General features: G+C 41.1%; 1 protein-coding gene across 1 annotated transcript in view; it reads right to left on the bottom strand.

Moving 5' to 3' along the window:
* Nucleotides 1-1,179: 1,179 nt before the first annotated feature.
* LOC102557053 (uncharacterized) overlaps nucleotides 1,180-12,794 on the bottom strand; it is a 177,811-nt gene continuing 166,196 nt past the window's right edge. The window contains exon 6 of the transcript XR_015622309.1: nucleotides 1,180-1,348. The gene's annotated coding sequence lies outside the window, so the exon portion shown is untranslated. The remainder of the gene's footprint in view (nucleotides 1,349-12,794) is intronic.

The raw sequence follows: 12,794 nt of genomic DNA, 5'->3' as shown, positions 1-12,794 counted from the left end.
AATACAATTAGTGTATAATTATCTTTTAAAATAGCGTAGGTAGATTTTTGCCCAAAATGTATCCAGTATATGCATATTAACCAAAGCAGGAAAAGCAGACTCATTTATGAAAATAGCAGTAGTCCTTTGCCTTAAGTCATGCAGCAATATATCATCTAGAAGGCTCAACTTTCACCAAAAATTTGTGGTATCAGTCTGAGCCATTATTTAAAAAATGAACATGTGATTAGTGGGGTAATTTGGTTAAGTGAATATTGAGTTAAATTATCTGGAATTTATAAGATAATACTGATAACAGTTTTATGGGAAATTGCTTCAAAATTATACTCTTATAAAGTTCACACATTAATAACACACTGCAAGAACGTATAAATTATATAAGGACCATATTCCTTTGCCTTTGCAAACATTGAATAATGAGATGTTTCTGTAGTAGCAGAAGGTATATGCTGTTCTATTCAAACATGTTGGCATTTAAGTGCTACACTAAAATCACCATGAATAACAAGGTGATACAGAGATAATAAAGACAGTATCTTGAGTTAGATTGATTTTTTTTCCAACTTTTACTTTTTTTATATATATTACATCCTAACCAGTTTCTCCTACCTCTGCTTCTCCCACACTACCTCCACCTCCCCTTCCCCCATAGATCCACTCCTCCTCCATTTCCCTTAAAACAAAAAGAGCAGGACTCCTAGGAATATCAACTGAACATGGCATAACCAATTGCAAACCCTCATATCAAGGCTAGATGAGATGACTCTGTAGGAGGAAAAGGGTCCCAAGTACAGGCGAAAGTTAGAGATATTACTTCTGCTGTTGGGAGTCCCACAAGAACACGAAACTACACCAGTTACCCAGCTGTAATGTGTATGCAGAGGGGCTAGCATGGATTCATACAGGGTCTGCGGTTGTTGCCTTCATCTCTGTGAGCCCCTATGAGTCTTATTTAGTTGATTTTGTGGGCTGTGTTTTTGTGCTCCCCTTGACCCCTCTGGTTCCTAGAATCCTCTTCCCCTTCTTCTTCTTCAGGGTTCCCCTGCCTTTACCTAGTGTTTGGCTGTGGGTTTCTGCATCTGCTTGTCTCAGGTGCTTGATGATGCCTGTCTGCTAGGCACCAACCTCTGAGTATAGCAAAACATCATTAGAAATCATTTCACAAACTTTTTCTTTTTTGCCAGTCATATTTAGTTCTATACTGGGTCTCTGGGCAGACCAGTCTCTGGTTCCTGGCCATCCATACAGTGCCTGGTGTGGGCTCCTTCTGCTGATGTGGGCCACAAGTTGGATTAGTCATTGGTTGGCCACTCCCACAAGTTCTGAGCCACCATTACTCCAACATACCCTGAAAGAACATAGTGTAGGTCTAAGGGTTGGTGCCCCAGTTCCACTGCTAGGAGCCTTGTCTGATTAAAGAAGATGGCTAGGTTGGGCTCCGTGTCACCCATTAATAGAAAACATCACTAGGGTCACTCTCTTAGATTCCAGGGAGTTTCCACTATACTAGTTTTCTACTTTAACCTCCAACTTCCCCCTAATTACAGTTGTCTCTCCCAGTATTCTTGCCCTCCACCACCACCCTTGTTCCCCTGAACCTTCCTGTTCCCTGCCCCACCCACTCCCAGACCATCTACAAAATCTATTCGATTTTCCTTTCCCGGGGAGATCTATATGTCACCCCTTGAGCCTTCCTTGTTACATAACCTCTCCGGGTCTGTGAATTGTAGCAAGCTTATCCTTTACTTTATAGCTAATATCCACTAATAAGAGAGCACAAACCATACTTGTCTTTCTGGGTCTCAGTTACCTCACTCAGAATAATCTTTTCTAGTTCCATCCATTTGCCTGCAAATTCCATGATGTCATTGTTTTTTAACAACTGAGTATTATTTCACTGTGTAAATGTACCACATTTTATTTATTCATTCTTTGGTTGAGTGACATCTATGTTGTTTCTGGTTTCTGGCTATTATGAATAAAGCAGCTCTGAACATAGTTGAGCAAGTGTTCTTGTGGTAGGATGAGGTGTCCTTTGGGTGTATGCCCAAGAGTAGTACAGCAGTGCAGTGTCATGAGGTAGATAGATTTCCAATTTTTTTTAAAAAATCACCATATTGATTTCCAAAGATGCAGCAGAAGGATGGATTCAGTTTTTATATCCATTCTGAAAGCCTGAGGCTTTTTACTGTGAAATAGATTTCACTGATGTTGAGAATTATCAATGATCAATGTTTGTTAATCCCTATATTTTTTGGTTTGTGCATATGTGGTTCTTTTCTTTTGATTTTGCTGGTGTGAAATTATTTGTTGCCATGTTTTTATGGGTGTAATTAGGCTCCTTGGGTTGGAGGTTTCCTTTTAATATCTTTTGTAGGGCTGGATTTGTGGATAGATATTGTTTAAATTTGACTTGTTGATAAAAGATATTTTGTTTTCTCCATCTAAGATGACTGACAGTTTTGCTGGGTATAAAAATCTGGGTTGGCATCTATGGTCTCTTAAGAGTCTGTAGGACATCTGCCTAAGTCCTTCTGGCTTTTAGAGTCTCCATTGAGAATTGAGGTATATTTCTAATACATCAGTCTTTATATGTTAATTGGTCCTTTTCCCTTTGTAGCTCTTAATATTTTTCTTTGTTCTGTATGTTTAGTGGTTTGACTATTATATGGCAAAGCAACTTGCTTTACTGGTCCAATCTATTTGGTGTTCCATAAGCTTCTTGTGCCTTTATAGGCATTTAATTCTTTGGGTTAGAAAATTTTTCTTCAATGATTTTGTTAAAAATATTTTCTATGTCTTTGAGCTAAGATTCTTTTCTTTCTATTTCTATTACGAGGTTTGGTCTTTTCATAATGTCCCAGATTTCCTGGATATTTTATTTCAATAATTTTTTAGGTTAAGATTTTCTTTGACCAATGTATCTATTTCTTCTGTTGTTATTTTCAATATCTGAGAGTTTCTCTTCCATCTCCTGTATTCTATTGGTGATACTTGTGTCTGTAGTTCCTGTTCTAGAATTCCTCAGTTTGTGTTTTCTGTATTGTTTTTGTTTCCATTTTATGTTCTTGAACAGTTTTATTTGTTTCCTTCAACTATTTGTCTTTTTTCTTGGTTTTCTTTAAGAGATTCATTCACTTCCACTTTGAGGACCTTTATCATCTTCATAAAGTTGGTTTTGAGGTCATTTTCTTGTGTTTCATCTGTATTGGAATATTGAAAGCTTTTATAGAATACCTTGGCTCTGGTGATAACTGACATATTGCCCTGGTTATCGTTGATTGCGATCCTAAACTGGCATCTAGGCATTTGGATTTGTGGTGATTCTAGTTTGTATAGGTGCTGATTTCTGAGTTTGTCTTTGTTAGATGTGTGTCTTGTTCCTTGGCTTCCATTTCCCTATGCTTCTGGCTACATTGGCCTATAGTTGAATAGAGGCTCTCCACTTAGGTCGGGAGCTGAACTCCTGGTGACTGGGATGGCCCTTGTCAACAGGTTTTTTCCCCACATTAGAGGCTTGAATTCTAGTGGCCAACTTGGCCTTTGTTCTAGCCTGAGAGTCTTCAGCAAGAGTTGGGGTCTGGGTATCCTTGACAAGGAGAGGGTTTGTTGGGCAGGCACTGAGAGATTAGAAGGAGTCTCCTGGTGAGCAGCCTACCAGGAATTCTTGGTGCCAGTGTGGCCTTTGGGGCTTCCTCTGGAGGTATGGGCTAAGGATAACAAGGAGAGATATAGCTCTTTGGAGATAGGCTGGGTGGGCTCTGGAGGAGTATTGGTGGTCTGAGTGCAGGGGCTTACCAGACGTTCTGGGAGCCAGCTTGGCCTCTGTTATATTAGGGCACTTCTGTTGGAAACGTGGGTACTTACTTGGCATCTGATAGGCCGAGGATTTCCAAGAAGGTCTGGGCAGGGATATGGTGATGAGGAGAGGAGGGGCTGTGAAGATAGTCTGGATGAGTGCTCAGGGACTGTTGGTGATCCCCTGGTAGGGTGTTTACTTGGGGTTCTGGATGCTGAGGAGGCTTCCCTCAGAGTTGTGGGCCAGAATATGATACAAAAAGGAGGAGTGGTTGGGGTAGGCTGGGTATGTGCTGGTGGTCCCAGGATAGCGTGCTTTTTAAGGTTCTGGGTGTGGCCTCTCTCCTCTGCTAAAAAGAAGAGGAAAAAAGGAAAGGAGGAAGGAAGGAAGGAAAAAGGAAAGAAAGAAAAAAAGAAAGAAAGAACAAAATAACAGACAACATATAAAGAGAAGATGAGATGAGCTCCAAATAGGAGTTAGAAAAGGCCAGTACCATCTGTCATTATTCAGTATATTTTGTTACACTGAAATGGGTCTGAGCATTAAAGGGACAAGTTGTTTATGTGTTAAAAATGTTGAAATAATTTTCTCATTAGTTCCCAGGGACCACAGCTGTTTTGCCTGCATGAGGAAGGAACACTGGGTGTGACAGTTGGCGGTGTTCAGGTATGGCAAACACAGTGTACTCACCCAAGTCAAAGTGCCATGCTATGTCGTGCATGGTTCCATGTAGTACTGCCATTCCATACTTCCTTACACTGGTTCTCTCAGGTATTATTTCATTAAGACAGAGTCTTGCCCTGACATCTTTTCTGACCCAATTAATACAGTTAATGCTTCTTATTTACCTTGCTTCTACAGAGACATGTGTGAACTTGTTGGTTTCCATACCTACCCCGTCCATTGGATGGTTAACAGTCTTAATCATCTCTGTGAACATAATCACCATTATTAACTTAGATTGCTGTGTCTACGTTAAATAATGGAAGGAGTTGTTTAATTAAGGGGAAATGAAGCAAAAAAGCTAACTGAGAAACCAATTGATATAAAGTACATAACTCTCAACAGCAGTGCAATTTCTGTCTGTCTCTCTCTCTTTCTCTCTCTCTCCATATATGTGTGTGTGTGTGTGTGTGTGTGTGTGTGTGTGTGTGTGTGTGTGTGTAAAATTGGGATAGATAATAGTGACCAGATGCCCTTTGGGTTTCTAATACCTTCATAATTCCTTATACCCACAAAACTCTAATTGTCTTCAGTGTTGAATCAGTTGTTTTACTTCTTAGGGATGGAGCGCAAAACTCCTTTAGCTGAGTTTTATTTGTTGTAGGTATGGAAAGATTTGCCACAATCATATCAGTTACATCAGGTAATTGGCTCTCTTCTACATAGGCATCTAAATTGTTCAATTCAAATACTTTTTCTTTCTCTCTTAGAACTTCTTCCCTAGTTTCATTTCTTCCTTGGATATTTTTGAGGGCCCAATGTTGACATCAGAGCTAACTGGTATTGATAAAATGTTAACAACATCAGTTCAAAGCCAACAAGTTTTTCCCTATTAACAGTGAAAGCAAGCCTCAACAGTGTTGTTCCTTATGTAAGGTTTGCAACCAGACAGCCTGTACTGGACTCCAGACTCATGCAGCTCTAGAGACAAATGATTGTGTCTGGACCAGTGTACTTGGTCATTTTCAAGTATAGCTTCTATCTTCCTCCTAAATCATCTGAGCTTTCTCTCTCCTCTGGTGGCTGACTGGATAGGAATGCCAGAGCTTTGGATTATGGGCACCAGATAAGAGGATCCTGTGTTTCTTGTTGGAATAAAGTATTATATCCACATGATTAAAACCACCACTGATCTGGAGAGCGAACACTATTGAAAGGGGAAGAGAGACAGTGAGGATGGGGAGAGAGAAAGATGAAGAAACAGGAGAGGATGGGAAAAATAGACTATTATAAGAGACCAATGAAATTAAAGGATTATTTGGTAAAACAATTTATCTACTGTGGTTTGATATGACTTCATCAATGAATTGACAGGCACCTCTGTGACTTAGTGGCCATCTCAACCCCTTTTCTTCATAGTCTACTTAAGAGAATCCTTTCTTCTTGGGCAGCATCTCCTCCTTCACCCAGGAACCCCAGGAAGTATATTATCTTCAGCGTTTGCCTCCATTGGCATGGAAACAGGTCTAACTCACTGGAGCAAACAGCAGACAGAACACCCTGATGTGGAGTCCTTTCACCCTGGACTTTACCATATATATGCCTTGTCTCTCAGTCACAGCCAAGCTTCTTTATTGTCTTGACTCCATTAACTTCTAGGCCCATTATCATGGGCCTTGACATGTTGTTACCCTGACATGAAACTACTCCTACTCAAATGGTTGCCAATCTCTCTGTTTTCCTTTTCTCCCTCCCTCCCCTTTTCCCTCCTTGCTCTTTCTCTTTCATTTATATCATCTATCTATCAATCAACCAATCAGTCATGTTTGCTGTCTATCATCTATCTATCACCTATCTGTCATCAATTCTATCATCTATCCAAACTGTCATTTATCAATTATCTATTAGGAAACCCTGGTTAATATATCTTTGATTATTTATTAATTTCTTTACAGCATTTGGCTTTGTCAAGCTTTCTGTCTCATGAAGTGAGAAAATACACACCATGCACACAAACATAATACAAACTACAAGAAACCCTTTTCTCTTCCATGATAATACTCTCTTCTTGGCTTCTATGATGCCCCATTGTTCATGTTTCCTTTAGATCTATCAAGATTCCCATTTTTCCTTTGAGTATTTGTTTTCTTGTTCTGTCTTCCAAAGGTCACCCTTCCAGTCTAGGCTATTGCTGTTACTACTTTATTTGAACTGTATTTCTTTAGTCAGAAGGTTTGCAGTCTTTTTTCTAGACTTGTCTAACTTGTTCATGAGCTGCACTTTGGAAATACTTTTTTTTGTTCAAGCACTCCTGGTACATTACAAACATTATCTACTTGTTAGAAAAAAATTTGCCTGATCATCATTCTTCCTTAAGCTTGTTTATTGGGCTTAAATTAGATATATCTGAAAGTCGTTTTTTAGGAAGATGTCCTAACTGTGCCAAGAGTTAAATTTACCTTTCCCATCTTGAATCTGTGCGTGTACTCACTGAGGTTTTCAATGGTGATTGGCATGTGACATTTTTCACATTATTGTTTTGATCCATACAGAATTTCTTTTCTAAAGAATGAAAAAAGGCTGCAGGGACTTCATTGAGCCTCATTTACTTGAGAGATGATGTCATGAGGTAAAAAGGCAGAGATTCAGGTGGTGTTGTCTCCAAGTCAAGAAAAACGTGGGGCTTTCAGAATATGAAGGAGGTGGGAAACTATCCTAAACAGACTATGGTGTGAGTGAGATCATGTCCACTCTCATGATGCCTCACAGTGGCAACATGAGGAAGCTGGCCTACCATTGTTTCAGACTCTTTCTTTTTCCTGTATCACCCTGTTCCCTCTCGGTGTTGCTTTTTTTTTCCTGATCCATATCTGCTTTCAAGATTACCAAGAAGGGTATATAATCTAGTGACAAGATTCATGGCTGTTTCTGTTGCCTTTCTGTTTCATTGCTGGCACAATTCCTATGGCAAAGATGCAGTTGGCCGGCCTGAGGTCCTATAGGGAAAGGCCTCTCAGACATTGGTCAATGAAGCTTGTTTTTACCTGTGGTCCTCTGGAACCTTTTTAGGTTGGCTAATGGCTCAGAAGGGAATAGAGATCTTAGTGAAGTTTTACATAAAGTGACTCAAGGCTTTTGTTCTCCATATGAGACTGACACAAGCCACACCATGCAATGCTTCAACCAGGTGGTAGGTGCATGCTCCTGTGAGCAGCTTGATCCTGCTGTCACAGAGGTTGGATAAGGCTGCCTGCACAGTGATGAGATGTCACTCTGCTGCTCTGCTTGGAATCTGCCACTCCCTGAAGATTTGTACAGTAGTGCTTAAATCGTGACAGGGCTTCCATGAGTTAAGACAGAGAGAATCTTCAAATTCAGTCTTTGGAATATATAACCTACTGCATAGCTGCTTGTCACACCACGTAGACGATGGATTTAGCTTTCCTTTCCCTGGTGGGCATTAGGCAGCATCCTCTCTCCCTCACAAGCAGAGAAGCACCATCTGCCTCCTGCTTGTCCTGAGGATAGAAGCCACTCCATGGCAGTGACTGCAGGCAGAACCACTGCATGGCTGGAGACACAGGGATTGGTTGTTAATGGGCGAATGGGCGGAGAAAACAAATATAAAGCAAAGGTAAGAGTGAGCATCAGTGGGGAAATTCTAGCCATTACATGTAAGTGGTTTTCTTCATTATTCCCCAACCAGTTCGTTAATCATTTGAAATCCATTCACATTAGAATTTTGGAAATCTTCATATGTACACAAATGACAATATCTTTTTCTTTCCAGAAGGTACCTTTGAGGAACTTGAACTTTTCATTCACAATAATTGTAGGCTGGGCTGTAAGAAATGGAGCTATGGTTTGAATGTGAACTCTCTCCCATACACTCATGTGTTAGAACATTTGGTCTTTAGCTTGTGGTATTGTTTTAGAAAGATATGAGGCTAATTTAAAAAGTGAGATTTTTTTCTTCAGAAAGTTAGTGGTGTACCAGAGGAAGGCGATAGCCTGGTCAGAGTTCTAATAGAATGCTGTCTACTCTCGCGTCTGCTGAGATGTATACAAGCCAGCACACACAGCTCCTAACCAGAAGCTGCTCCCCACCATGCTTTCCCTGACATGATGGACTGTGTACCCCCAAAACTATGAACTTGGATAAATTCCTCCTCCATTAATTACTCTAGCACATCTTTTGCCACAGTGATGAGAAAAGTGACTAACAGAATTAAGAAAGCGACTATCAATTTAAATTATAGCTATAATGATAAAAACCTCTCCAGTGGACAAAAGACAGTTGTCTAGCTTTTCAGCATATGAGAACTTATTAACAAAGAATTGATGTTCACATTCAGTCTGGACTTTCGTGATCAAAAGACAGCCAGTGTGTCTTAGCATGTCACCTATACATGAACAGCAGCTTTGGCAGGGCTTGGTCACAGAGAGATCTGCCCCTGTGATTCCCAATAGAAACTACATTTGTTTATCTTAGGAGAATCCTTACCACAGGCTGAGAGTATGATAGGTTCTTAACACATAAGCACTGCAGGGTTTCAACCCTAGACAACGAACTATGGACACCTAAAGAATCCTGAAAGTGGGAGAAATTCTTCCCCAAGGAAGAGCGCGTTAACTGGATAGCCAACTCTAGTAGTCAGTCCTAAAATCATATACATGTAAGTGACTTCAAGAAAACTAAACAGGTTATATTATATACTTAAGAAATATATGTGTGTATACATATTTATATATTGTTATATATTTATGAATGATGTATTATTATATAATTACATACTTAGGAATGATACATTGTAATATATTTAATATAAAATATGTAATGTATTATAAAATATGTTATATGTCATATGATATGTTATATATTATATAATATATTACATATTACTTTTATATAATTATATATTAAATATTGTAGTGCTCAAGAGGCTGAGGCAGGAGGATCACTGTGAGTTCAAGGGCAGCCTGAACTACATAGTAAAACCATGTGTCACAGACAAGGCAACTTAGAATAAATCACACTGAACCTTAGTCTGAGTGCAGACTCACAGTCAGGTATACTATTGAAGTTTCTCATTTGGGAGAGAAATTTTCCTGTTGGGGTTCAGTAAATGATCCACAGCATTTTCAGAGCTTTCTGTAGCCCCATGTTCTCCCCACTGTGAACTGGAGTCTGGATCCTATCACTATCCTCATGACTGCCCTAGGGTATTACAAACATGAAAACCAGATTGGGCTTTGGGAGGCTGAATGTCCTGATGTGTCCAACTGGGCTCCATTTGCCTCTTGCCTTGGGCATGATCCATGTATTTCAGGCTATAAAGGAGGCCTTGTGTATCTATGTGTGTGTGGGCAAGCTCAGTGACTCTCCTTGAAATAGTGGTAAATAAGCTGCAAATAGAAATGAATTCCAAGAGCAAATTCATCTTCTCTGGAGGCAGTAGAAAGCTGTGTGAAATTGCTAAATGAATCGAAACAGAATCCTGGATGCAGATGTTGAGTTCCTGGGCTATGACTCCACAGAGAATGATCTGTCCATCACCAGCTTGGACTTCTCCTAGCTTTGTACACACCCTCAAGTCCGCTGTGTGCTCTCAGGACAGCAGGGCTGAGCAGACAGTCCCAGGCTTACTATAAGAAAGGCTGCAGGCAAGTGTGCACATAAGCTCTGTAATGCCTTTATGCCTTCTTCCTAGAGTGTGGGGTCTCGGCTTATGACTGCATGCCGATTCTTGTTCATCTCCAGGAATTGGGCACAAGACCTGTGGTCAGGGTTGGAGGGAGCTTCTCAGTGTTTTATCAGTTCACAGTTCACTGACCAGAAAGTGCATGCTTTGCTCTTGGCACCGAAACCAAGTTACAGAAGATCAACAAACTTATCTCCACAGCGCCATATTTATGAGAGTTTTCAGAACTATTGACTCTAAACGTGAACTCTTCCCAGATACAATTCTGTCACAGTACTTGTGTGACCATTATAAAACCTGTTTTCAGTGAAATCTGAAATGTCATCTCAGTTTATAAGGGGGCTCAGTTTCTGTTAAATGCTTTTCTGGCTTGACATGTTTATTATAAAGATAAACCACTGATGGCCTATCTTTCTGGCTTAACTTTTGCAAAAAAATATCCACGCAGAGATTATTACTATACCACAGGAGGAGCACGGTGCTTAAAGGTGGAGCACTAACCACTCTGATCCTGTGCATGCACTAGCATACTCATGCCCACACCATTTGATCAAAGGATTTCTTATTCTGGGATAAGAAATCTATTACCTCTCTCCAGGTTATGCATTCGTAGACAGGCCATGGTTCCCAGCCATGTAACAGCATCCTCATGCTTAATCATGAACCACTTGGTTCAGCTGCACAAGAGAAAAACTGGATTCTTGGTATCCAGTGGACTCTTGAGCCTCCTCTGAGTTCTCCCTTTGCATCTCTTTTCTTCCTTCCAAGCCCAACTAGGGTATGCATGCTCCATTGATGTGACCATGATTTTAGAAAGCCCCACGTATATTATTGTACTACATTACCACAGGGTAACGAGGTACACATGGGCAGCCTGAATGAAACCCACTCACATGTCTCCACCAAGACCTTGAAACAGTTGTAAATAACACCTGGTGAGCTGTGGCTCTCAGGCCATGGGGAAGCTGTCTTGCCTTCCAGTGGGAGTTCCTGAGAGGAAGTCCTTGTCTACAAAAAGCCTGAGGTACGATTCCATTCTCTAGTCCCATAGTCTGAATAGCATGTCTCTGGCCAGCTTTTGTCTGGCCTGGGTAAAGTCCTCGATCACACTGGTCTTTTGAGTTCAATAGAATAGAAGTCCAGAATCTTCCCTCTTTACTTTTCAGTTGCCAAGTCCCAAGCCAACTCTTACCTCATTTGAATAATGGCGTCCCCGGACCCTCTATTTACTCCTCAGTGATCTGCTGTGCTCAATTGCAGGGTGGCACTCTCTGGCCTTGGACTGCTGTCCCAGCTCCAGTCCTCTTCCTGGGAGGTGCGGATAATAAATGGTTCAATGTGGTAGGGGTCTAGTTGGTGTTCTGAAGTGGCCTTTATTTCACAGATGCAGAAACTAGGTTCCTGGGAGGCGAGGGTGTCTAACTCACGGACTCGGCCAGAAATCAGCAAGTAACTTTGTTTCCAGGTTCCTCCCAGGCCTTTCTGGGTCCCAGCTCCATTGTTATCAGCCATCTTTAATTTGGTAATGCATTCCATTTAGAATGTCTGTGTGTGTGTGTGTGTGTGTGTGTGTGTGTGTGTGTGTGTGTGTGTGTGTGTGTGTGTTTTCATATGTGCCTATAAGTCCATATTGCCAATGTGTGTATGTGTATACGTAAAGGCCAGAAGTCAACATCAAATATATTCCTTAATCCTAGTCCACCTTAATATTCCTTTGAGAGAGGGTAACTCACAGAACCTGGAGCTCACCAATTCAGCAAAACTGTTTGTGTGCTCCATCCTGGCTTTCTTTTCTCTGAGGACAGAAGTCAAATGACATTCATTCAATAAGGGGCAAGTTTATTCTGCTCTCACCCCTGTACTGGCTAGATTTTTATGTCAACTTGATACAGGCTTGAGTCATTTGGGAAGAGAGAGAATACCAATTGAGGAAATGCACCCACTGGGCTCGCCTGTATATGAGTGATTGATGTGAGAGGAACAAAGCCATTGTGAGTAGTGCCATTCCTGAGTTATAGAAGAAAGCAGGCTGACAAGCCATAGGGAACAAGCCGGTAAGCAGTGCTCCTGCATAGTCTCTGCATCGGCTCTTGCCTCTGGGTTCTCCAATGCGTGACATTCTGCTCTGACCTCCTTCATGATGAATTATGATGTGGAACTCCAAGTGAAGTAAACCCTTTCCTCCCCAGGTTGCTTTTGATCATGGTGTTTCCTCCTAACAATACAAACCCTAACTAAGACTCATCTCATCCAAGTTGCAAGACCATCCCCTGGTGCCCCACTTCGTTCCTGGTTAGCTCTTTTGTCTCATCCCTCTGTCCAGCCATAGGAGCCATGGAGTGCTCCAAGGTAGTGAGGTACAGCACAGGGTCATAATCTATCCTATCTAGTTTTTATGAGCTTTCTATCTCTACCTATTCATCACCCAGCCACCCCCTTGCTTATGTCTCCCAGTTATTTGAAATGACACGAAATTTCAGACAACGTCGAGGGATGGAGTAAGTGTGAGAGCACAGCTTCGTGCTCAGCAGGAGGTTTGGCTGCCAGAAGCATAAGCTGTCTTGGAACCCAGTGCTGTTATCTTCCAATGATCTCATGTGCCTGGTCTCCCTCAGGGACTTCAGCTTTGA

The sequence above is a fragment of the Rattus norvegicus genome, chromosome 6, assembly GCF_021556685.1.
Source record: "Rattus norvegicus strain SHRSP/BbbUtx chromosome 6, alternate assembly SHRSP_T2T, whole genome shotgun sequence".
Taxonomy (NCBI): Eukaryota; Metazoa; Chordata; class Mammalia; order Rodentia; family Muridae; genus Rattus; species Rattus norvegicus.
The sequence above is the reverse complement of the archived record's forward strand: the minus strand, read 5'-3'. Positions and strand labels throughout refer to the sequence as shown.